This window comes from Empidonax traillii, unplaced genomic scaffold (assembly GCF_003031625.1).
Source record: "Empidonax traillii isolate 1590-97213 ecotype Southwest subspecies unplaced genomic scaffold, ASM303162v1 scaffold275:size1536655, whole genome shotgun sequence".
Taxonomy (NCBI): Eukaryota; Metazoa; Chordata; class Aves; order Passeriformes; family Tyrannidae; genus Empidonax; species Empidonax traillii.
Genome location: NW_020955468.1, coordinates 1,140,942 through 1,164,094, shown reverse-complemented (window position 1 = coordinate 1,164,094; position 23,153 = coordinate 1,140,942). Strand labels below are relative to the sequence as shown.

The 23,153-nt window shown below is 37.5% G+C and overlaps 1 protein-coding gene across 1 annotated transcript in view; it reads right to left on the bottom strand.

Moving 5' to 3' along the window:
* FBXO11 (F-box protein 11) overlaps positions 1-22,788 on the bottom strand; it is a 64,373-nt gene extending 41,585 nt beyond the window's left edge. Inside the window, exon 1 of the mRNA XM_027889890.1 lies at positions 22,771-22,788. The gene's annotated coding sequence lies outside the window, so the exon portion shown is untranslated. The remainder of the gene's footprint in view (positions 1-22,770) is intronic.
* Between the last annotated feature and the right edge of the window lie 365 nt (positions 22,789-23,153).

Below are 23,153 nucleotides of genomic sequence, written 5' to 3'. Positions count from 1 at the left end.
CAAACACCTGCTGAAATGAGTGCCAGATGCTGTCACAGTCTTAACCAAGCCATATACATCTGCAGTTTTTAAGAGATTAAATTAAGCTGAATCTGCTCTCAAATAAATATTTACCTTTTACACCAATTATATTGTATAGTAAGATAAAATAATTTCAAACAAAATCATGTTTATTGAACTTTGTGACACCGACAGGTCAAAACCTAAATTTAAATTAAGAATTATCTCAGTTCATAGTTCAAAATGACTCATGAAACATGAACCATATACAAGCTTTAAGACTCACAAAAGACCAGTAAGAGCAAATACTTCCATGAGGGAAAGAAAAAGAAATCTGCCATTCGGGCAACTGCTATAATCACTCAAGACTGCTTTGAATTTCCACAGATTCTATGGAAGTGAGCACATTAAAATAAAGAAAAAAAAAATTACACAATCAGCTTCTTCTGTTTCATGAAGACAATTTAAGTTACAGAAAAGTGACAAAGGGCTGTCAAAATAGTGTATTTATTGGAAAGAAAAAAAAACCCCAAACCACCCACAGTTCACTTCCAGGGAAAGTTTATCACATTAGCAATACCTTTTCCAAAACACTGCATATGATGTAGTTTCATTTCTACCTCACCTTGTTTCATTAATGTTTCCAAAAATCATCTCACATGTAAATGACAAGTAGAGTGAAGACAGTAAGGCTGGCAAAGCTGCCTTTTTTTTTTTTCCAATGTATTTAACCCCCCCCAAATTGACTCATTGACTCCTCAGTTAAAAAGGAAACAAGGGGGACTCAAGGGAGGCAGCTCGTACACTAATCTGTAGGGTTTAAATCACTTCAGTTTTAACACTGCACCTTCATATTTTTGTGCTAGTTTTCCACATCTTCCCCAAATGGGGCAGGGGGAACAAAACAAACCAAACAAAAAGATTTGTAGTTAAGAGAAGCAAAAGACTGGGGCTGGGAGATATTTCCAGACAGACACATCATTGAAACTGTTCCTGCAGACTGGGAAAAGAAAGTAGAGGGAAACATAACCAACCAGTTTTAAAATAGAAAAATCCAAATCAAACTGGGAGTAGATCCTAGAAAAACAGATCTGAAAAATAAGGTTAATCCATACTGAACCTATTTGAATGAAGCCATAATTCATCTTGCCTATCAAACAAATTTCAACAGCAACAAGAGTTCATCACACAGTGTTTTTAAGCAGAACTGGTACAACTTCAGAATGAAATAATTATTAAGATAAAAAAACTCCAGTACTGTCCATCTTCCTAATTAGAAGAAAATCTGAGTAGAGCAACTAAAATGTGAACTGATACAGCTCACTTGCTCTGGGTAGAGCAAATCTTGCCATAGATTTGGCAAAATATGGATAAGGCATAGTGCCAACCTGTGAGATGATAGCTCCAACTACCTCGCTGCTGGGTTAGTTCAAAATTGCAACAGAGAAGAATGACAAGTTTAAGGGAGTAGAGAAGGAAGGTACATCCAACAGAACCAGCAATAATGGCCAAAAAACTTACAGAACAGAAATACAAGGCAGGAGTTCTGTATTTGCACATACAGTAACTGCAAAAACATTAACATATCTCCAACCAACTGCTAACACAGAAAATTAGCAGAACACACCCACCCACCATTTTTCTTTAAGGAGCAAAGTCTCTGGGAGTGAGAGCTGTTAAATAAATATATGTATCAGTGGTGTGACTGACACTGGTCCTGTGTCCTTGCAAACCCTCTCAACAAGTGGCTGACACTTTAAAGCAGACACAATATCAAAACACGAAAGATACTGAGTATAGAAACTGTACGTTCTACTCTGCATCTCAGAGCAAAGGTATCTCACACTAGTAGAGGCTTTCCCATTGATTCCAGGGCTGCATTTAAGGGTTAGTTTACATTATGGATGGCTTAACAATGCTTTTGAAAAACACTAGCTAGGAATACCACTGCCATGAAGGGAAGGGGGAAAAAAAAAAAAAAAGGCACTCCCAAAAAACCCTCATCCAAAACAAACAAAAAAAATATAAGAGTGAGAAAAATTACATGCAAAGGTCATTGAGCCCAGATTCAGTGTGTCCTCAGGGCAGGAGCATTTTGGTGGTACTTCACACTGTCAGGTTCCTTCTTCTCCAAAGGGAAATTCTAAACAAACCAAAACCAACTAAAAAGCACCAAAAGAAAGGGGAGGCATGTATACAGCTACTCCCTTCATTTTATGTTTAATGTTAAAAACACAATATTAAAATAAGAAATAGCTGCAAATTCATTTGCTACTAACACAAAAGAGTTTAATAAGTACTGTGATATATTTTAATTATCATTAAGGGAAGAAACCCTGCAGTATTTTCCCAAGCAATATCCAAAGCAGCTCAAGTCACAGAAAGATAAAATCTAAGGGGTGGTATTTTGGTAAGGTTCTAATGGCACTGATACGAGAAGGATTAACCTCTGACAGGAGTCAAAGCTGTTTGGAACTGGAAGAGACCCTGTAAGAAAAAGATTCAGAGACAGATCTCCACTCAGAGCAGCTCTCAGCTGGGAAAGGGGACAGACCTAACATTAAAAATGTATGCTTTCTTAAAGACTACAGAAAGATCAGACTTGCTGAACACCATATGGAATGAAGAGGTTTTGCCTTCTGGGAAGCAACAACTAGACACAATAACCATTACTGACTACTAGAATATTTTAAATATACATACAATTTCTTACCGACAATAAACCAGAGATACATAACACTACGCAAGCCTACTGTAACTTGTACCAGTTTATTTAATAAACAAAAAGTATTTGGAATACCTTGAATTTTTCCTCTATGGAAATTCTTTTTTAAATTGAAAGAGGAAAAAAGTTATGCTTAAGCTAAAAGTCTCAGTACTTGTACAGAGCAAAATAAAAAAACACATAACACATCACCCCCACTCCAAGAACCTAACAGCACCTTTCTGGAATTTACATTTTAAGCTTTTAAACATTGACACCCAAATGAGACATTGGAAATAGGTTGTGCAGTCATCATGGCCTAAAAAGAGTAAGAACAGATCAGATGCTCAAACTCTACCGTGTTTGTTCAAAAGCTCACGTCAGTTTTACAACACATGTAAATTATTTTCTACAAGGAGAAAAGCAACTACTTCTAGCTACACTGAGAGTTTCTTAAGGCTTAGATTATTTCTTCTGTTAGATAAAAGTTAATTTCCCTGAGATGTGAAGAATCGGATCTTTTCTCCTCCTCAGCACACTTTGAAGCCCACTACAGCAACCCTCACATAGGTCACTCAAACCACACGGGAGAGAAAACACTCCCTCAAAGGTCTGTCAGGTCAAGTGGCACCCTCGAAATGCTGCACATGCTAAAACATGGCTTACACAGCAAGGCACAAACTTCAGTTCTTAGAGCTGGCACAAAACAGACAAAGTGAAAGGAGACAACTGGGAGAGAAACTGGCTGCAAGCCCAAAACTTGACCCCACCTATGTTTCTTAAAAAATTATCAACAGTCACAAACAGCTATTCACATTTTTAAACCTCATTCAGTAGAGTTCATGGCCCAAAACCATGCAGCACAAAAACCATGTGTGAACATTAGTTAAAAACCCCTCCAGGTGCTATGAAGAATATTTTCCTTTTCAGAAGCCAGGAGCAAAAAGTGGTAACTAGGATTTGATGAAAAATTCTGGTTGCTTTCCACAACCACACCCCCAAAAGAGATATTTAACATCAGGTTAAAGACTGAATTTCTAAAAAAGTACATTAACATGCACATTTTTATTAGACATACAGAATAACTGTGCATGTACCTGCATACTTGAGCTACTTGTTAGATAACTCGTTTTAGAGAGGGTAGAAAAAGATCTTTTTCTTAGAATAAGCAGTTCTAATAATCAGCACTAGCATGTAGAACTGATGAACTAGAATAAGGAGTTAAGATTTCTTTTTACATTATATTGTTTTCTCAAACTGCTGATAACTGTATTACAGCATCATATATAACATTTAGCAAAGTAATAAACAAATCTCCAGGTGGCTACCTTGCAAGTATTTTATTAAAAGAACTGCCCTTCCTGCTTAATAGGCAGCTTGACTTCTGCTCTGACAAGCTTTCATTGAGAAGGGACAAGGATCCCTTTTTGGGTGCACTCCTCATTTATAAAGCAATACTTTCAAAGCTGTGGCCTTGCTGCACAGTTCCTTGATGGTACAGTGAAAAGGCTGACCAAGTAGATTTTAAGGTTCAGAAATATACACTGTTTAAGAGCCTTTCCTATGTAGTGCTTAAGAGCCTTTCCTCATTATATTTCTGAGTGATACTAAATAAAATAGGCTATTACTACAAGCTGGGGTTTTTTTCTGACTACTGACTCAAGATTCCAACCAAGACCATTTAAAATTTCTACCTGGTCATACTGCTTCATTTGTTAGAGCAGTCAAATTAACAGTCTCAAAGGTCACCTCCCTTACTGGCTGAAATACAGCAACTTTGGTCTCATCAGAAAAGCACAGCCAGTGAGAACAACAAAAAAAACACTGAAAAAGGTTCAAGTATCCCCACTTTGTCCTGACCAGAAAGATGTTTCTGATCAATTCACGTACCTCAAATTCAGGCAGTAGTTCAAGCTGCCTGAACACAGAGGTGAGAACGCAACCCTGTGACCACGTCCTTGGTGCCTACAAAAATGCCACCTTAGCAGGAGACTGTCTCTCAGACAGGAGGAAATTACAGATTCTCCAACAGCAACACAAAGTGACCAGAACACACACACACACAGGAATTGTGGAACCAGTCACTGGTACTTTAAAAAACACAAAACCAACCATCAGCAAAACAAACTAACAAAAAAACAAGCCACTACCAAAAAAAAAATTTTAAAGAAAGAGAACTCAGTTTCATGAACAATGATGTCAGTAAAATAGCTGGACACTGATAGGATAAAAACCAGCCTCCAAAACTCATGAAAAGAATATTCTGATGTAAATATTTCTTATGTAAATGTACATTCATATGTAAAATAAATATATTTTGTGAGGATAGATTATTTCTAATAAGCAGACAGCTGAACTATGAAGCAGAAAGTTTGCCTTCTTTAATGAGACTGAAGTCTGAATATTCTTGACAACAATAACTCAAGGAAAACAATTAGAAGTTTGTAATTTCCTATTTTTATTAACTTCCGGTGGCAATTACTTCCAGCCTCATCTCATCCTGCATTATGAGTAACTGCCTTTAGCACTGCTGGAACTGAAGAATGAGCATGACACTCAACTCCAGATGAGTTTCTGGTATCTTTGAAAAAAATGGGTGCAAACCCACAGTGCAGGAACGAGCAAATGCAGTGAGAACACTGAGATTTCATTAACAAATCTATAATTTACACTTCAAATGTTCTATGGTCCATAACTGATCCATTTGCTGAGAGTTTCTGTGATGCACAGGAAGTCAAGAGAAACGTGGCTCCCCTTGGTAGGACAGGAAAGTTTATGTGTAATAAAACAATCCACAAGTCTCAATATGAATTAACACTATTGCAACTTTTCAAGCATAACCTCCGTAAAACACCATCTCAGGGCACAGTCATTTCACCAAATTTTCAGGAAATGAAAGCCTCCAACAGATTTCTCTGCCATAAAACACATCTGCAGAACACTGTTGTAACAAAGGCAGGAAAAAAATATGTATCTCCTGCTACTAGGAGCAGTGCAGATTTGGAGATACTTGCCATGCAAAGCCATCTGCCTTATGTGGACTCTCCATCAGAAGTGACTGACATCTATCACTACATTGGCCCAGCTGAAACCTTGTTGTGTCAAGGAGCAAGCTTTGGAAATTCCTAGTTTAGGATTTCAGAATTTTAAAAGTGTTTATGAAATGCCTATCATGACAAGGAAAGGCAATCACAGATCTGTCTTACAGTGGCAAAAAAGCTCAGGGGAAAAAAAAGGCAACCAAGAAGAAAGGCAAGACAGTTCTTTTTGCATGCTGGGGACGAAAGGGGTACAGTCAGTATTAACGCATCCCACAAAGAAGCAAAAGGATGAAAAAGTACATTCATAGTACCTTATAGCTTACTGAGTTTGGTTGTCATTCTTCCCTTTCTGTATCCCACTATTATGTTATATCAGAGGAAGGGGGAAAAAAAAATAAAATCAAGACCCAGGAGCCATCAACTTCAGCACTTTGTATGTTCAAACGTAACTAAAAAACAAAGGCTCACCAAGAAAATCCTACTTTGATTTTTGACTTTGTATAGATCCCAAATAATATTTTATCACAGCCATCAGAAACAATATGGGCCAACAGACCATGAAGTGCAGTTTTCTGGAAAAATCCATACTGGTATGGATTGGCAAATACAGACTGTACCAAGCAAAGCTTCCAAGTCAACCATTAGTCTATGAAGAAGCAGAGAAATGCCAAACAACCCAGAGGAAAAAATATGGACCTTGTAACTTGTGAAAGACAGCTGGGAAGAAAACACACCTTGTGCTAATACTCCTCACAATTTGGGATATCCAAGAGCATGTCTCTAGAAAAAGATAACTGTGCAAACTGCAAAAGGTAAAATATTAATTCTGCTACCTCTTTTGGCTAGTTCCCCTTACTACTACAGTGATATTAAACATGCATTCTGCTTTCTCCTCCTGCCCTAGTACTACAGTCAACACACAGTATTTCAAGTGTTACAGCTAAAATGAAAAACAAACAAAACCCAAAGACAATCCAAACATACACCCTCCAAAGAAACTATGAAATACCACTGTAACAACAACACAACTAGCAACAGTATACTGAAAACTTAAATACATTAGACTGAGAAGAAAAAAATAAAAACCCCTCATTACTTCCCCTCAAATTATTGTTCTTTTACTCACTAAATAGACAGACTCCCTCTTACAATATATAGTTACTTTTCACCTGACTTTCAGCAAGGCTACATAATGTTAATTATGCCAGAAACATGCAAGCATTTATTTTCCTTGAGTTAGTCACAAGTATGTTGTATCTAACATACTTTGTAGTCAGCCTGAGTTTTGCAAGCTTCACTATGGCAAGGTTTGCACACACCGAGTCAGACTTATCTGAATCCCTACTTACATTGAAAACTTTTCTAAAGGACTGTTCCTATTATTTTATCCCTTGAATTCCCAACTCCAAAGTGCCTGTCAGGAAAGCATGGTTCTGCTTAGCTTCAGGGAAATAACCGAGAAAACAACACGTGGAACCACAGTAAATGCAAGTACCGTCAGGGTGCAAGAGGAAAAAGCTTTGTTACTCATTACTTATTTGCCAGCATATATGTTATTAAACAAGTTAAGAAATCTGTCATCAAACTGTAAAACACCACTGCAGTAGGCAACTTCTGATTCAAAACCTAATTTGTTAAGAGCTACAGTAAAAATAAAAAACTGCTGTCGGCACCAAATACTGTAGGACTAAGGGCCAACAGGCTGCCTAAACCCAGGCTGCTTTGAGAAAGGAAGGAAAGTAAATCCTACACAGAGAACAGCTATGCATATTCAAACCTTCTACTCTGGGAGATAAAGATTAAAGAGCTTTTCTACCAAGCTTTATAATATTAATACATGATACAAATACTTATTGCAAGAACAGGATCATCTGTTTTCCACTGCCAACATGTGTTGCACAACAGACATCAGGAAAGCTGGAAAGAAGGTTCTGTATTACATGTTCAAGGAAACTGCAGCACAGGGAGGAAGGACACTGTTCTTCCTTACCCTGTAGACTAAGGACCTCCTAAGCACCCCAATCCAGAAGTTACTGCTCTTGGACATCTGGAGTGGAGGAAAAAATAAATTACATTCTGACTTTCTGTTAGAAAATCAAATGGCATAGTTCTGATATATTAATCAAGTTTTTACCTTGGTTGGTTGTTTTCTCTGCTTCTAAATAGAACTTTCTTTAAACCATGTAATTTTTATAGACACATGCTTCTTTTTTTACATTTGAGCACTGTGTAAATTCTGTGCATGTTGCCCAGCCCATTCCACAGCACTTCCTAACCAACCACCCTACACCACTCACCTAGTTTTAACTTTCCCATTTTCAACTGCAACGAAAACATGCTGTCAGATGCTGACTGATGATGTATTTTCACCGTTAAAAGCAGTATCATGCATGAAATGCTGCATCAATGAACTTCTAAAAGCCTTTTTAAGAAGCTATTAAACTTCCATTAGTACTTTCTATTAACACTCTCCTTGCACATTGTGAGGAGCTTCCAGATATGTACATAAACACGTAAGAGCATTTGAACTTCAGAAATACATTTCTAATGTGCAATACAACTGATTTTGTCGCACGAACTCTCTTTTCAGTAAAACTTCAGAGGTTAAAACACCAGCAGCTGCAACTGTCACGGTATGGGGGAGTGGAAGGCAAAAATTGGTGTATTTGGTTGTTAATTATGTTTTTTGGTAACTAATTACACTAATTGCAGATATGTTTTTAGCAAGAAATTTTGAAGTAAAATGTAATGGCAGCTTAATTTAGGCGCTTCCAAATTGAGACATTTTTGCAGTGAATTCTCTTGAGTTTAGAACTCTGCAGATGATGACCTGCATCTTGATGATCTATTTTCAACTACTGACAACTTCATTAAAAAAATAGAAAAAAAAAAAATAAAAAAAAAAAAGTTTCTTTTCTCAGTATCTCTCAGCTGTTTTTCTCATTGTCCCAAATTGGCTAAAGTTCTGTTACACTAAACAATATGGAAACACCCATCTTAAAAAAAAAAAAAAAAAAAAAGGCTTCTTAGATTCCTCTCTGGCAAATGAAGTAGATGCTTTTATTTGCATTTCAAATTTATTCTTAACAACACTGAGTAACAATAAAGTTCAAGTAGGCAGAGCAAGCCTAATTCACAAAATGGAACAAAACTACTACTTTTTCATATTGTTTAAACTATGCAGAAGTACAAAGTTTTTAACAGGATTCTTTTTCTTCATCCACTGCCTTTTATGTCTTATCTCTCTATATACGTGCAGCAGAACTTTTCTTAAGCAAGTCCTTCTACCCATGCACCTGAACTCCCATTTTTAGTTTCTCAAGTTCTGAATATTCACCTATTTTAAGACTAGACAGTATGGGGTTTTGTCCTTTATTCCATATCCATTTTGAAGGTCTGAGCCACCACACTTCCTACAAACTCCCTATAATTTGTCATGCCTCGGTATGGTAACTGTGTATTCAAAAAAGTATTTTTCAGTAATGTGTAATAACTGAAAAAGCTGTTTGAATGCAATAACACAGCCCCTTCCAGACACTTAAAGCCCTTCACTACACACAGGAATCCTGTTTTGAGAGCCATTAAAAGACAGATTGAAAAAGCCATCAAAAATAAACCCTATGCTAGAAAGCCACAAGGACCTAAAGAGGTTTCAAGAAGCAGAAGTGTTCTTTATCAATATGCAAAAAAAAAAAAAAAAAAAATCCAGAAGTTGCATATTAAGATGGTCAGTTTTCTCCTTTCATGTCTGGACACTTCCATCAGTATCCATCTGCCTCATGTATTTTCTCTCAGACATAGACACAAAGCAGGGTATTTATAGACCAAAATACTCTGGAGAGTATCTTTTTTTTTTCCCCCCAGACAAAGATTTAAAAAAATTGAAAGAGTCATAAGAGACTATTCAAACATGTCAAGATGTGCCATGGCAGCTGCCCCACAGTGAGGTCCCCCTCCATCCCATGACTAGTGCTGAATATCCCTCAACCCCCTTATTCCCAACAAACCTATGCAGTTTGATCCTGCTCCTCTCGGTACTTTTTAGCATTGACAAGGGTTGAATATGTACAGAATAAAAATGTAGTTGGGTGCATATGCACAGCTGTTGAGCATTCTTCTGGAGACAAATCTGATATATATACACAAACACACTGTAAGAGAAGAATCACAGGTGTAGAGACCCAAAACAGTTCTGAACACACTGATTCACCAGAAAAGATGAACACCTCTAATTCAGCCAAACTAATTTTGCTTTATACATCAATGGACTAGGTCACAATACCTTGGTTGAGAGGGCTGCCACTTTATAATATTAATTTATTCTGGGTTTTAGGTCATCTGACTATATCCTTTAAAGGCTGCAGAATAAAGAGTATTAACATTAAGAAGGAACATCATATTACAAACAAGACAAAGCCTCAGATAAGTTCTGGATGTCAAATAATCTTACAGATAATTATCTCTTCTGGAGGACAAACTGCTCCAAATATTTAAACTAAAAAACAGAGACTTCCTTGGCCCAAAGCAATGCACAAGTTCACTGAGCTTACAGCTGTATGTGTCCTTACCACTACACTGAAAGCTCAATCCAACTGCTTTGCTACAAGCCTATAAGTCTGCAGTGCATCAGCATCTCAAAGACCTTGGCCCATTCTCACTCTGCTGAGTACTCCATGCTTCTAAAAATCCCAGACATCATGACATTAGGATAGAAACAGACCATAGCACTGGAACATGTTGCCCAGAGAAGCTATGATGTCCCATCCCTGGAAGTGTTCAAGGCCAGGCTGGACACTGTGTGGAAGTGTTCAAAGCCAGAGCTCTGACAAACCTGGTCTAGTGAAAGGTGTCCCCACTCATGGCAGGGGGGTGGAACTAGGCAGATATTCTTTAAGGTCCCTTTGAACCCAAACCACTCTATGATTTTCAACCACACATATGTAAAGCTACAGAGCTTTACAGAGCTTACACTGCTACATAAATGTGGATATTTTCTACACTGCTGTTGCTATGTTGCCAAAGAATCCACATCAAAATATATTTTTCCCATAAGAATCCTTTTTTGAAGAAATAATATTTCAGTTAAGTCAAAACATCCTCAGCACAGTAATTTAAAGCTTTGATTAGAAGTACTAAAATATAACTTGGTAAAGTGTTCAGCAGTAATTGAAACTCCCTCCTTCTCTAAGATTCCCATAACGTATACCTTATCTCTATCCTTCCCAAGTGTCAGATTGAGTTTCATTTCATCATCTTCCTGGCCCAGACGTTTGAGAGAGGGGAAAAAACCCACCACTACCATGCATTTTGACTCAGTTAGGTTGTAAAACATCCTAGGGTACTTCTACACACTTGACCAAGCAAGTGAAACACCACTAAGTCTTTACAAAAACACTATGTTTATTTAAAAACAACACATAAAGGGGCTAGCAACTGGTGAGATATTTATAACAAAAAAAAAATCTATTTTAGAGTTGTAAAACCTTTTTACAAAATTGAATGCTGATGAATAACTGATAGAAATATCCTTTCCAATTTAATTATATCTACAGAAAAAAAATCCAAATAAGTTAATCTCAAAGGCAATTTGCACAAGAGGACTCAAGCTGCTTCCCTCCTCACCTTTCCAAATTAAAGACTTTCCCAAAAGGTAATGAGGTATTTGTGTTTACCTGGAAGGTGAGCATGAAGAAGTAAAGAAACTGCTGCCTGACTGTGTAATCTCATTTACACTGCTCAAACTTGTTTATAACAGAAATAAAAGCTTTGGTTACAGAGGTACAGGAGATTTATCCCTAACTGCTAGAGCTGAGAAAGAAAGCAAGAAACTCCAAGACATCCAGCAGACCTTTATTAAGAGAATTAGGATTTCAAAATGAAGTTCTAAGGTGTTAACAAGTACATGTTGAGCTCTCCTGTGGCTCAGAAAGAATGAAGAGAAAACTGCACCAAGCTACGCTCCCTCTGATTTTTCATATTATTAAACATTTAAAAACTAAAAAAAAATAACTAAATCAAGAAATGCTACTGTACCAATTCATGGTTTCAAGGATCTTTGCAACTGTAAACTGAAGTATGCTAAAACACATGCTGGCTGAACAGACTATAAAACTCACCTGCTAGACAAGACTGCTCCAGAGAAAGTCAGAGTAATAATATATTCAACCTCCTACACTTTCTCTCTAAATTACAGTCAATTTGCTAAAAGCGAAGCCACACGCAATCACTCTCCCTTACAAACTATGTTCTCAAACTAATGAATCTACAGGCTGCACTAAGATGGTTATATAACATGAGCAAATCGAATTTATTTTCCTGACCCTATTTTCTGTCAGTCTTTGTAATCGTCACCTCAGTTTCAGTTTCCTTCATCAAGTCATCCTGTCACAGTTTCACCTGTTCTGAACTCACCAATCTGACACACCTATAAACTACTCAATTGTTCCACTATTATTAATTTGCTGGAGCACCTGGAGAAGCAGCCAAGTCAGTCAGTCACTTCACACACTTACAGCAGGGGGAGGGGGGAAACCCAAAACTTCCCCTGAAGAGCACGTGAACATGGTTGCAAGCAAGACCAGACCAGAAGAAAGCAAGACAAGTAGGCACGGAGAGTTTGTTTTTACAATAGCAGTGTATTGACCATGCAGTGTTTTGGGGTTATGTGAACAGTGTTCACATCTTTGTCCCTGCTGGTTTGTTTATGGCCATCCCTTCTCCTAACTGTAATGTGGGATGAGATGATTTAAGAACCCTGCCCTCAAAAAGTTGCTTGAAGCTCATGGAGTGAAACCAGAACTGGGTGCTGCCATCTTGACATACTCCACCCGATTCATGAGTTAAACAATTCACGTCTTCCAAAAGTAGGCAGGGAGGTTTAAAACACATCCCTGCTTATATTCTTTCACCTGCTGCTTCTTTCAGACATCACTGCTACAAAGCAGAGTTAGAATAAGTATTTTCTATGAACTCATTTGAATTTAAATACTATCGAAAACTGCTGATGAAAATAAAGGAGTATCTAGTGAACTACAGTTTCCAATGTTTGATCTGAATTACTTTACCTTGTATTAACACTTAGGAGATCAATTCAGTACCAAAAGTCCTTAATTTCATTAATCACATTTATCCCACGTTTTTCTTTACTGAACTTGCAAATTATGCAGTCACACTAGTTACCCTGCAATTGACACTTTCATAGGACAGTCACCTTCTCCCCCCAAGCCCAAAGCAACAAAAGCATCTCGTTGCCAAAGAACCGTATGACCCCCAAAAGGTCTTTGGGCAGAAAAGAAAACACACAAGCCCACAGCTTCTATGCTGCCAGTTAAGGGTTGAACAAGTGGGTATTATTCAAATCCTGTGAAACCAAAGGCTTGCAGCCAGCACAGCTTGAAGGCAGGCTACGCAGAAACACCCAATACACCTGGAAGAGCCCTGTCACTGCACAGTAGCTGGCTGACAGTATTTTTTTCCCTTAGATGTCAGAGCATATGCCACCACTGATGACTAAAAAGTAAGGAACACAAAGAAATTTTGGTGCATCAGTCAAACCATGGCTGAAAAACTATGAAGCCTGACATCAAATCAGGCTGCTATCTTTGAAGTGTAGTACTTAACAGTCAGTGAATTATTTCATGTTGGTATTGTGTGCATTTCTGACACTGGCACAAGATGAGAAACAGGCCAGAGACTGAACTATGATGGAATGAATCTTTACTTCCAGCTGACAGACAACAGACACTAGTAGCAGTTGGATGCATTGTACTATCCACAGCGATATTCTAGAAAAAATATTATAGTAGGTGGAATGTCTAAATAGGAGCAGAAATCAACAAGTAAATAAAACTGAGACATAACCATAGAGATAATCTCCCTCAACAGACACCTCTTTTGTTTTCAAGTATAGAAAAATACTTCCAGAAAAAAATATTCTACTTTATATCTTAGACTCTCAAAGGACTTATAGGAAGTTCTGTCTTTGGTGGAGGAAAGTTCAAGACCTCTGTCAAACAGCAAGAGCTATGCATCTGTGCACACAGACACTGGACAATTTAAAAAAAAAAATAAACAAAAAGAACCAACCTTAAATACTTAAAGCAGGAAGAGTTGAGTCACTTCATTCTGCTCCTGTCTTTTCACATTTCCTGCGTAATTTAATCCTGGAGAATTGCAGTGCTTTAGGGAACACTGGTCAATGCCAACAGTTCAGCACCAATCCAGCATTAACCATCACTTCTGCAGACAAGAGGCTTTTATTGACTATCTAGCAGCCTTAGCTGGAACAGAGCCTCTCTGAAATATTTAAGTGTTCCTAGAGGAAAACCTTGCATTCAAAACATCTACAGACTAATGATACCATCCTTTCACAGTCACTCCACATCCACCTTCTCTATCAACAGGGTAGTGAGACAATAGATGCAAAGTAAGAACAACAGATCACAGCAAGTTTGAAGTCCTACACACAGAATGTGTAAGACACAAAAAGCCCCCCGTTACACAACTACATGTATCTAGTCTGTCATATTTGAAGAGCAAGCACAGACAAAAGCAGACTCAGGATCACTAAAGACTAAAAAGAAAGCAATCCTTCATGAGTTGCTCTTAAATCACAAGCATTCAAAACATTTTTAGCAAGTGAAATGTATTTTGTGCACTCAATACCAGGTATGCTACATGGCACTCAAACATGGCTAACTCCAGCCTACTATTTTTCCCCCAAACCAAAATATACAATACTCATCAACTAGTAACTATACTCCATCCAGTTCAGCATCCTTAGATATGTTCTCTATTTTTCTACCAGGAAAACCAGGATATATTCTCTGTTCTAACATGCAGCAAAGATACTGTACAATTACATCGAGCTTTGCCATGTTCCCCCCCTGTATTCTGGTTGAACACAGGGAATATTAGCCATCTTCGTTACATTCAAGCTCAGCACACCCACAAAAATTGACTTAAGATGTATTCTAAGCAATCGTCAGATTGAATTCTTGTCATGTTTATTCTCAAACTATAGCTAATTTAAAAAACCAGATCATTCATATTCTATAGAATGAACAAATAAACTTCTTGTATTAAAAATGCCAGTATACTTATTGAAGTACTTTACTGATATGTAACTTTAATGACTACTTTGCACAGAATACATATTTTAAGAATAATTCTTTAAAATATTGCATCATGTCTCACCATTCTGAAGTTAATCCAGAAGTTACCTACAGCAACCTTTACTCATTTTCCTCCACATATACCAATATCCATCCTATACAGAGATGCTGTAAATATACATTTGGGTTCACTTTCTGGGGTTTAGTTGACTACTGAGTTTTTTATTCAAAACTTCAAAAACTAGTACACTGGCAGGAACAAGTGCTGCTTTTAAGAACTTTCATCTTAGTTTATATGGGGGTGATCTAGCAGTCCATACTCCTCAAAACCAAACACCCTCTGCGAGGAACATGCCACAAGCAACTCCAGGCTTTCCATACAGGCAAGAGGTCAACAGCTCCTTTTAGCAAAATACACCTATTACTTTTAATTAAACATATAGAGATGCAAATCATACAAGACCAGCTTGAGCCCTGACACAAATAAAACGAACAGAAATAACACATTAGATACTTTCTGATCTAGTGCACTAGCCAAATGCAGTTATCAGAATGAAAAAAAATTAAACACTTACAACAACCTAGACTGCAAGACTAAAAGTTGTATTTAGAGTTCAGACTAGACTTACTACCAGGCAGTAAACTGCTGAAAACATCCAATGAAGCATACAAAACCAGTATTGTGCTAACAAGACCTAAAGAGCAGCAGTCAGGTAAAAGACTAAAACTATCTTTCATTGCAGGAAAGCCTTCCATATTCCAAGGTCAAATTTATGCTCTACATGGTGCCATCTATGAGTAAGAAAATGCTGGCATTCCTGCAAACAAAGCAAAGAGCTGTGAAATAACGTAAAAGGGTTTGAAAATTTTGTTAATCATATTTCACACTTGAGAGCCAGTCCCCTCAAAAGAAGAACAAAAGAAGTCATGTGCATTTCAAAACCAAAATCCAGTTTGGCTACTTAAGCTTAGATTTTTAGACAAAAGAAAAGCCTTACTAAAATATTTTTTGTGTTCTTTAGGAATCAAATGGGAAAGGAGAGCAGTTTTCCCTTAATGAAAAGTAAGTGATTTAGCTGAAGATCTGAAAACCTTCACCTATGACAGAATTGGGAAGAAAATCCTTCAAAAGAAAAACTTCTAGAACAAACACAGCAATAAAATTGTCAATAACACAAGTACAAAAAAAGATCTGGTTTGATGCCTTTAGTGGACAAATATAGAGCTGCAGTCATCTTGAGTAAAGAGCATTTAAAAGTGAATTTTCATCTTCTTTAAAGCCAAACCTTACTGTGAACTAGTTGCTTGCTGTAAACACAGAAGGGTTCTGGTCTCCCAGCAAAAAAGACGCTTGAGATAACAAGGAGGGGAGGAAAAAGTTGTACCACCATCATATTCCGCCCCACTCATAACCACAAATGACAACGGAAACTGGAGGCCCATGTGTATTAAAACACAAGTTAAAAATCATTAAAAAAAAATAATACCCGGACTACACCCTCCAATGGAACAGCCTTGGACAGGAGTTACCAACACAGCGTTGTCTCTGTGTATCTACTGGGAAGCACAGTGCTTGAGTACAGGTCAAAAGCGAGGCACTAAGTCACGGACTTGAACATCTCAAAACACAGATTATATCAGGCAAGTCCTTTATCAAAAATAATTACACTGGAAGTAATTTTGAAAGTGCCACTAGAACTCATTTTGCCAGTATAAATGAGTACAATAGTTTGTCAGTGCCCTTTCTGGTACTTACAGTTGTAACATTTCATTCCAAGTCATTACAACTTTATTTTTTTTAAAACCAACTGTATTTTTCAGATTGAAAAGTACAGAGAACCAAATATAATTTCCTGGAAAGCTGAAGCAGTCATTAAAGTCAAATGCTTCTACCGCATCTAAAAGAAAAAAAAAAAAAAAAAAAAAAAAAAAAAAAAAAAAAAAAAAAAAAAAAAAAAAAAAAAAAAAAAAAAAAAAAAAAAAAAAAAAAAAAAAAAAAAAAAAAAAAAAAAAAAAAAAAAAAAAAAAAAAAAAAAAAAAGCCAAAAAATATATGTAAAATAATAATAATGATAAAAATTGCTTTCCCCTAGCAAAAAATGTAATTTAGTAGGACAGCTCTACAGAAAAATTTAATTCTGGACTGTTCTCTGAGCTATATGTAGCAAAGAGGAGATGCTTGAGACATGTTCTACTGCACGTTCGTAAGACTCCAACCTTAACAGCCTGGGAACCTTACCAATTATTTCTAGACATGACTGTGAAATCACAATCAACACTTGCAGATTCTGAGGCCAAAACAGTGTCTCTTACCAGCACAAAGTCAATAAATGCATATTGTACATACACCCTCTAATGGTCTCTGGTTAGTGGATGGAAAAGTGTAGAGAAGTGGACAGAGCACATGTATACCAGGTACCATCATCTTCATAAAGGTGATTTAGAAGAGCCAGCAGCAGGTTCAAGTTAGAGCAGAATATCATCTGCACCAGTCCAGATGATGGTTGAGTACTAAGAATCCATTGTTCAAGTTATGTTGCTTCCTATCCTCTCCTCCCAGCATAGCACCTGGAAGTATCGGATGAACAATAGCAGTTAAGACTTATGCAAGAGCCAATGTAAATCCTGGGCTCCCAGAGACTTCCCAAAACCACTAAACTATCAACTCATTCCTTGTCTTGAGAAAACAAAAAAGCCAACCAATCAACTAAAAAGAGAAGGAGCAGTACCCCCTCTTTCAATAAAAATATTCAAAACATTTCAAACTAAAAGCCATATATTGTTTCACTGCCAAGTGCAGTGTTTTCTCCAGCTGCTTATTCCCCTAACTGTTACCTTTTATAAACTCACATAGTCTTCCTCAGATAAAATAGAAAGTGTTTTTTTCTCTCTCTCTGTTCACAGCAATGTGCCCATATGATCAATACCATTCAGAGTTCCCACATCCTTAGTTAGGAGCCTGTATGATAAAGTCTCTTTAAGAACTAGTGCAAAATCCAACTGTTTGAATCTTCCACATGATCTGTAGGCCCTCTCTCAATGTATTTCCTTCAGCATTTGTGCTTTCACAAAGTAACACCGTATTTTAGTAACAATGTGTAATTTTCTTGTCCCATAAGTGTACAGTTCAGTGCACCCACAGGCACACCTATGGCTTCATAACTGTCATGTTGTTTCATCTGAAAACACAAAAAACAGTCTATAACAACACAGAATGCAAGTCACACAAATGTAATTTATTTTCACAGAAATGCCCACGGTTCCTACTAGGATTTTTTAAGCTAATTGCACAAACAATTAAAGCAACCTCTACTCTCTTCCTTACCCACTGCTCTGACTGACATGCAGTGGCATATTAAAAAACAAGTCTGCCAGCCAAAGCAAGCCTCAACCCTGCCAGCTGCCCCTTAGAATACAAGTTGTTGCCCCAATGACAGATGGCCACACAGCTCACTGGCAATGCAAGAGCGGCTGCAGTTTTCAGCCCAGCATAATTAAGCCAACTGCAATTCCCATTTACCTTAATATGCTGCCCTAAAAGATTAAAGCACTACCACAACCATGATTTGAGCCATGCAGTGATCCTTGTCTTGAACAAGGATCAGCTGGGAGCACAGGATAAATGACAACCAAGAGCAACAACTCCCAGTACAACCATCCAGTTTTTAGCCTAGGACAAGCTGAGCACTAACATAAGTCTGGAAAGAAAACAGGTATTATACCAAGAGAGATTGTACAGTCCAAAACCAGACTACCAACCACAGGAACCTATGGGCATCATGCTCAATCCCATGCTTTGTCGCAGATATGTCTCCATCATAAAGATAAACCAATTACGGAGTACAATAGTGCCAGAAAGGAGAGTACAGACCTTTGTCCACCAGCTCCTCACACAATAGGCAGTGACTGTACAGGTACACCATCATTAAAACTGGGAAGGAAGAAGCAAATTCCTACTGAGAAAATCCCTTTTGGTAGCCATTTGCAATGACACTGCTTAAACCAACAACGAAACTACGCCTGCAGACTTCCCTGGTCACTTTGGGCAAGATACTTAATTTCTTCACACTTCCGTTTCCCACTGCTGAAGTCAGAACAGCAGCATTTCAGTACATCCCAGGTGTGCAATGAGGACAGCAACAGACATGACTGGAAGCCCACAAGACACAGGACTTCTGCAATACAAATATCAAAATCAGTAAAACAAAGGGGATCCTTTACCAGTAGCTGAAATTACTCCAGGCCATCGCTACCATTAGTGTAAGAAGTGCCGGGGTAACAGCCATTTACTCACATTTACTGCAACCCTAATGCAAGACCTTCAGGCAGAAGGGGAGGATTAAAGTTGAGTGCGCTGATTAGTATTCTTTTTACATCACAGAATGCTTGAACAGCTCTTTCCCAAGTAAGAGCATATACAAGAATAAGGACTTCTGTGAAAAGATCGGTAAGTCAGGAACCTTCTGGACTAGAAACTGCTCATTAGCCTCACTCCATCCCACAGCATGGCTGTTATCAGAAATATTGAAAGAGGAAACAAAGAACCACTGAATTATTCCTCTCATTTTAAAAGTTAAATATGTAAATATATGCCTAATCTTAAAAGGAAAAAAAAAAAGAAATTTCTTATTTAATTTAAACACCTAAGATCATTAAGTCTTCTACAGAGAGTCTCACTAACACAAATTTTATCTAGGCGGGGGGATTTTTGCCAGCCAGGTTTGCAGTAAGGGCTCCTGAAGAATTGTCTCCATATATGTGAAAGGTACTCGATGGAGGGAAGATGCATGCCTTGGGAGGAAATGTGTCCCTTAGCTGCTTTAATAAAAAAAGAGCAGGTTGATTCCTTTTTAACTGAGCTACAAAACCAACACAAGCAGGATTTGTGGATACCAAGTTCTCAAACACTGCTATTCTGATCTATCCCCCTTTGCCCCTTTCTCAAACCATATACTGATTTCAAAAGCTAGAGGAATTAAAATTAATTTTCTGTAATATATTTGGCTGCTTCTGTAGTAGCGATAAATCTGGCATAAAGACAAAATATGTTCCAGAAATCTTACCAAAGAAATCAGGCTCAAGCAGTGCCCCCAGCCACCACAGTGCACACACAGGATTTAGATTTATATTACTGAAAAATATAACCTTCCTGCCAACAGGACCCTGCACACAAATAACAAGAAAGAAATCGTTGTGAATATTTAACGCTCAGCATATACACATGATTTTAGTGACTAAATCTGCATCAAAACATCATGAAGATACTAAAACATACCACTTCTTTTTCTCACTATTTATAACTTGCTCATTTTGAAAATGGTAATTATTTCCATCGTGCAAGTGACAGAAAGAGTTGAACATTTCTGTCATTCACAGCCATTACAGCACTACTTCAACAGACTACCTGTTTGCTCAGAGTTGTAGCCCATGGGAATGCTAGAAGGTTGGCTGGAAGGCCAACCTTGCTGCTAGGAAAGAAACACTGGGATGGTAACCGAGTATATTTAGTCTGAAAAATCAGCTAATGTTCTTGATTCCAAACAACTGTACAACATTTCTAAATCATACATAAGCACAGAAAAAAAAAAATACACAGGTAGCTCATAGCACTCTTTGTGATACTGGTCACTAAGACAAGTGAAGTACAGTCAGCTGAAAGTCAGTCTGATGGGATTTACCCAAGACATGGCAATGAATCCACTCTTACAGCATCAATGGATGGTAGGTATTGCTTGACAGGCCTCGGAAATAGAGGAGTTAAAAATCAGGCCTTTTCCATACACTACCCACGTTTAACTTTCATTGTATTAATATCCATAAGAGCAACCCAGAGCAGAGGACACACTCAAATCTTCACTTTCTCAAAAGTTATCCAAAATATAGGCTGAAAAATTAACTAAGTGAAAATGAAAACTGATCTTAAACTGGACTGCTACTTTGATACCAATATTGAAATGTTCAAATAAAAATTTGTTTTAAATTATTTTTTCATTTTTCTTTTTCCCACATTTTTACAAATTTACAGATTTCAACATTAGCATGACCAATATATTTTCCTTTAAAACTACATATAAAGTTATGATGTCTATAACTGAAAAATCAGAATAATTTCATGTCCTCCTCTTCTAGCATTTAAAAAACAGGTTTAGAGGAGATGGAGCTGTCAGTAAACATTATTTGCTATTAAGACTTTTAAAGTTAATAAGATCAGATGTTCAAACATTACTTAGACAAAATGGGAAATCCAGCATCACATCGACACATATTATGATGACTTGATTTTCAGAACGGAGCTTCATTAGACACCCACTGAACTTACTCAGGTATGCCTTTTTCAGTTCTTAAACCTTTTAAATTAAGGTAAAATTTGACAATGGCAAACATCCATACTGATACTGTCAAGTGTATCAGGAGATTATTGATCACAAGCTGCCAAATGAGCGGTTGCTGCTAAGAAATTTGGCAAGGTATGAAAAGGGTCTAAACTTGTTATCAAAGGCCACTTGAAGTCACTCAGATATCACTCGTTATCACAATCACACCCATTCTTCTTCTAATCATCCAGACAGCAACAGTAGCCCAAAGCATTAATCCTCTCTCCTCCCACTGATGCTCAGCTGGCCAAACAACTCTTGTGTTGAAGGAGGTTCTCTCAACAGCAATCTGAGGCACATACCTTAGAGGCTCAATTACTACAGAGCTTTGCAGACTTAAAAATGCAGCCAGAGAGGAAGCTCCAAATTAATAAAATAGGGGTTGGAACTAGATGATTTTTAAGGCCCCTTCTAACCCAAACCATATTATGATTCTGTGAAAACAATTCTTCTGTGACAGAAAATCAACGACTCGTTTTCATATACTCAACCCCCCTGGATCTTTGGTCTTCCAAGGCGGTAACAGATGGAGCTCAGCTATCTCTTGTCCTTATCCATGGTCTTGACGAGTGCAGCTGTAGTCAGTACCGGTCAAAACAGGCAAATGAAATTTCAGGGCAAACCCTTGTTTCTTCTGAATAACTGATCTCCAATGACCATGGAAGAATATAAGAATCCTTCTGCCAAAGAAAATGGTCACAGATCTTACCACCTTCAGAGAAGGGTGAAGTGTCACATCTTGCCAACAACTAATATAACAACCATCTAAAAGTTGCAGTCCTTCCTCATTCAAGACAGCAACAACCAAAGGAAATAAACATTAATTTGAACAGCTACTACACACAATTTAAACTGATGACCCAACAACATTTAGGTCATCTTTCTGACCTCTTGCTTTCCCAATAGTCAGGAAAGGCTGGTTGAGCAAAAAGAAAAAGCATTCCATTTTGTTCTCAGCTCTTAGAAACAATTATTAAAATCTGAAGTTTTCCTATGCTTCAGCAGTGTAACATTTTCTCCAAATGTATGGTGACAAAACTCCCAACTTTATTTTTCAGATGACTATAGTAAGTCTGCACCAAGACCTATGTCTCAAGATAACTGAATTCCAATTGTAAAAAGAAGGCACACATTTCCTCTCACTTTTTCAAGTACAAGAACCTTGGGAACTGTAAATTTTACATAGTAACTCCTAGAAAAAACTCTCACCAACCAAATAAGAATGAAAAATGGGGAGGAAACTTTGTTGTATGCACATAGGATCAGTAGTACAGTAATTAAGGCAAGAGATTCACCTGTGGAAGAAAAGGAAATGTAGTCACAAGAGGCAGTTCTGAGTTTCTGTTTGGGAGCTTTAGGAATTCAGTAAGGCATCAAGACAGGGTGACGACATCCAACTGCTGAAAAATATTTTCCCATAAGCATTTAAGCAGCATTTTAGATTTTTAACAATTGTTGATGAACCAGACTGGACTGGACTACTGCAAAATCAAATTTCAGATAAGAACTAAGCACTAAAAAAAAAATCAATTGTTTTACCTTTCCTGTCATTTCAGATCAAATTCAAGTGCCATTTGTGGTCAATGGGAATCTTTCAGTCAGCCAGGATTTCAGCAGACTCTGAGTGAGAACATCAAAAATCATCCCTGCACTGTTAGAATTATTTCAATTACCACGCATCTTCTGAAAGAACTCAAGTAAAATCTAATTCTTTCAAAACAAGAAAGAAGTATACCAACATACTGTGAAATAAACAACTTATTTGTGGTGGTTTAAAATCCACTAATAAAGCTTTTGTAAAGTCTGCCAAAGAAAAACGCACCTGGCAAGTGTAACATCTGACTGCTTTTCAGAGTAGCACCTTTGTAGGATTCATTCCTTCGGAAAGGTATGGTCTCAAAACAGCAACAACACAAGAAACT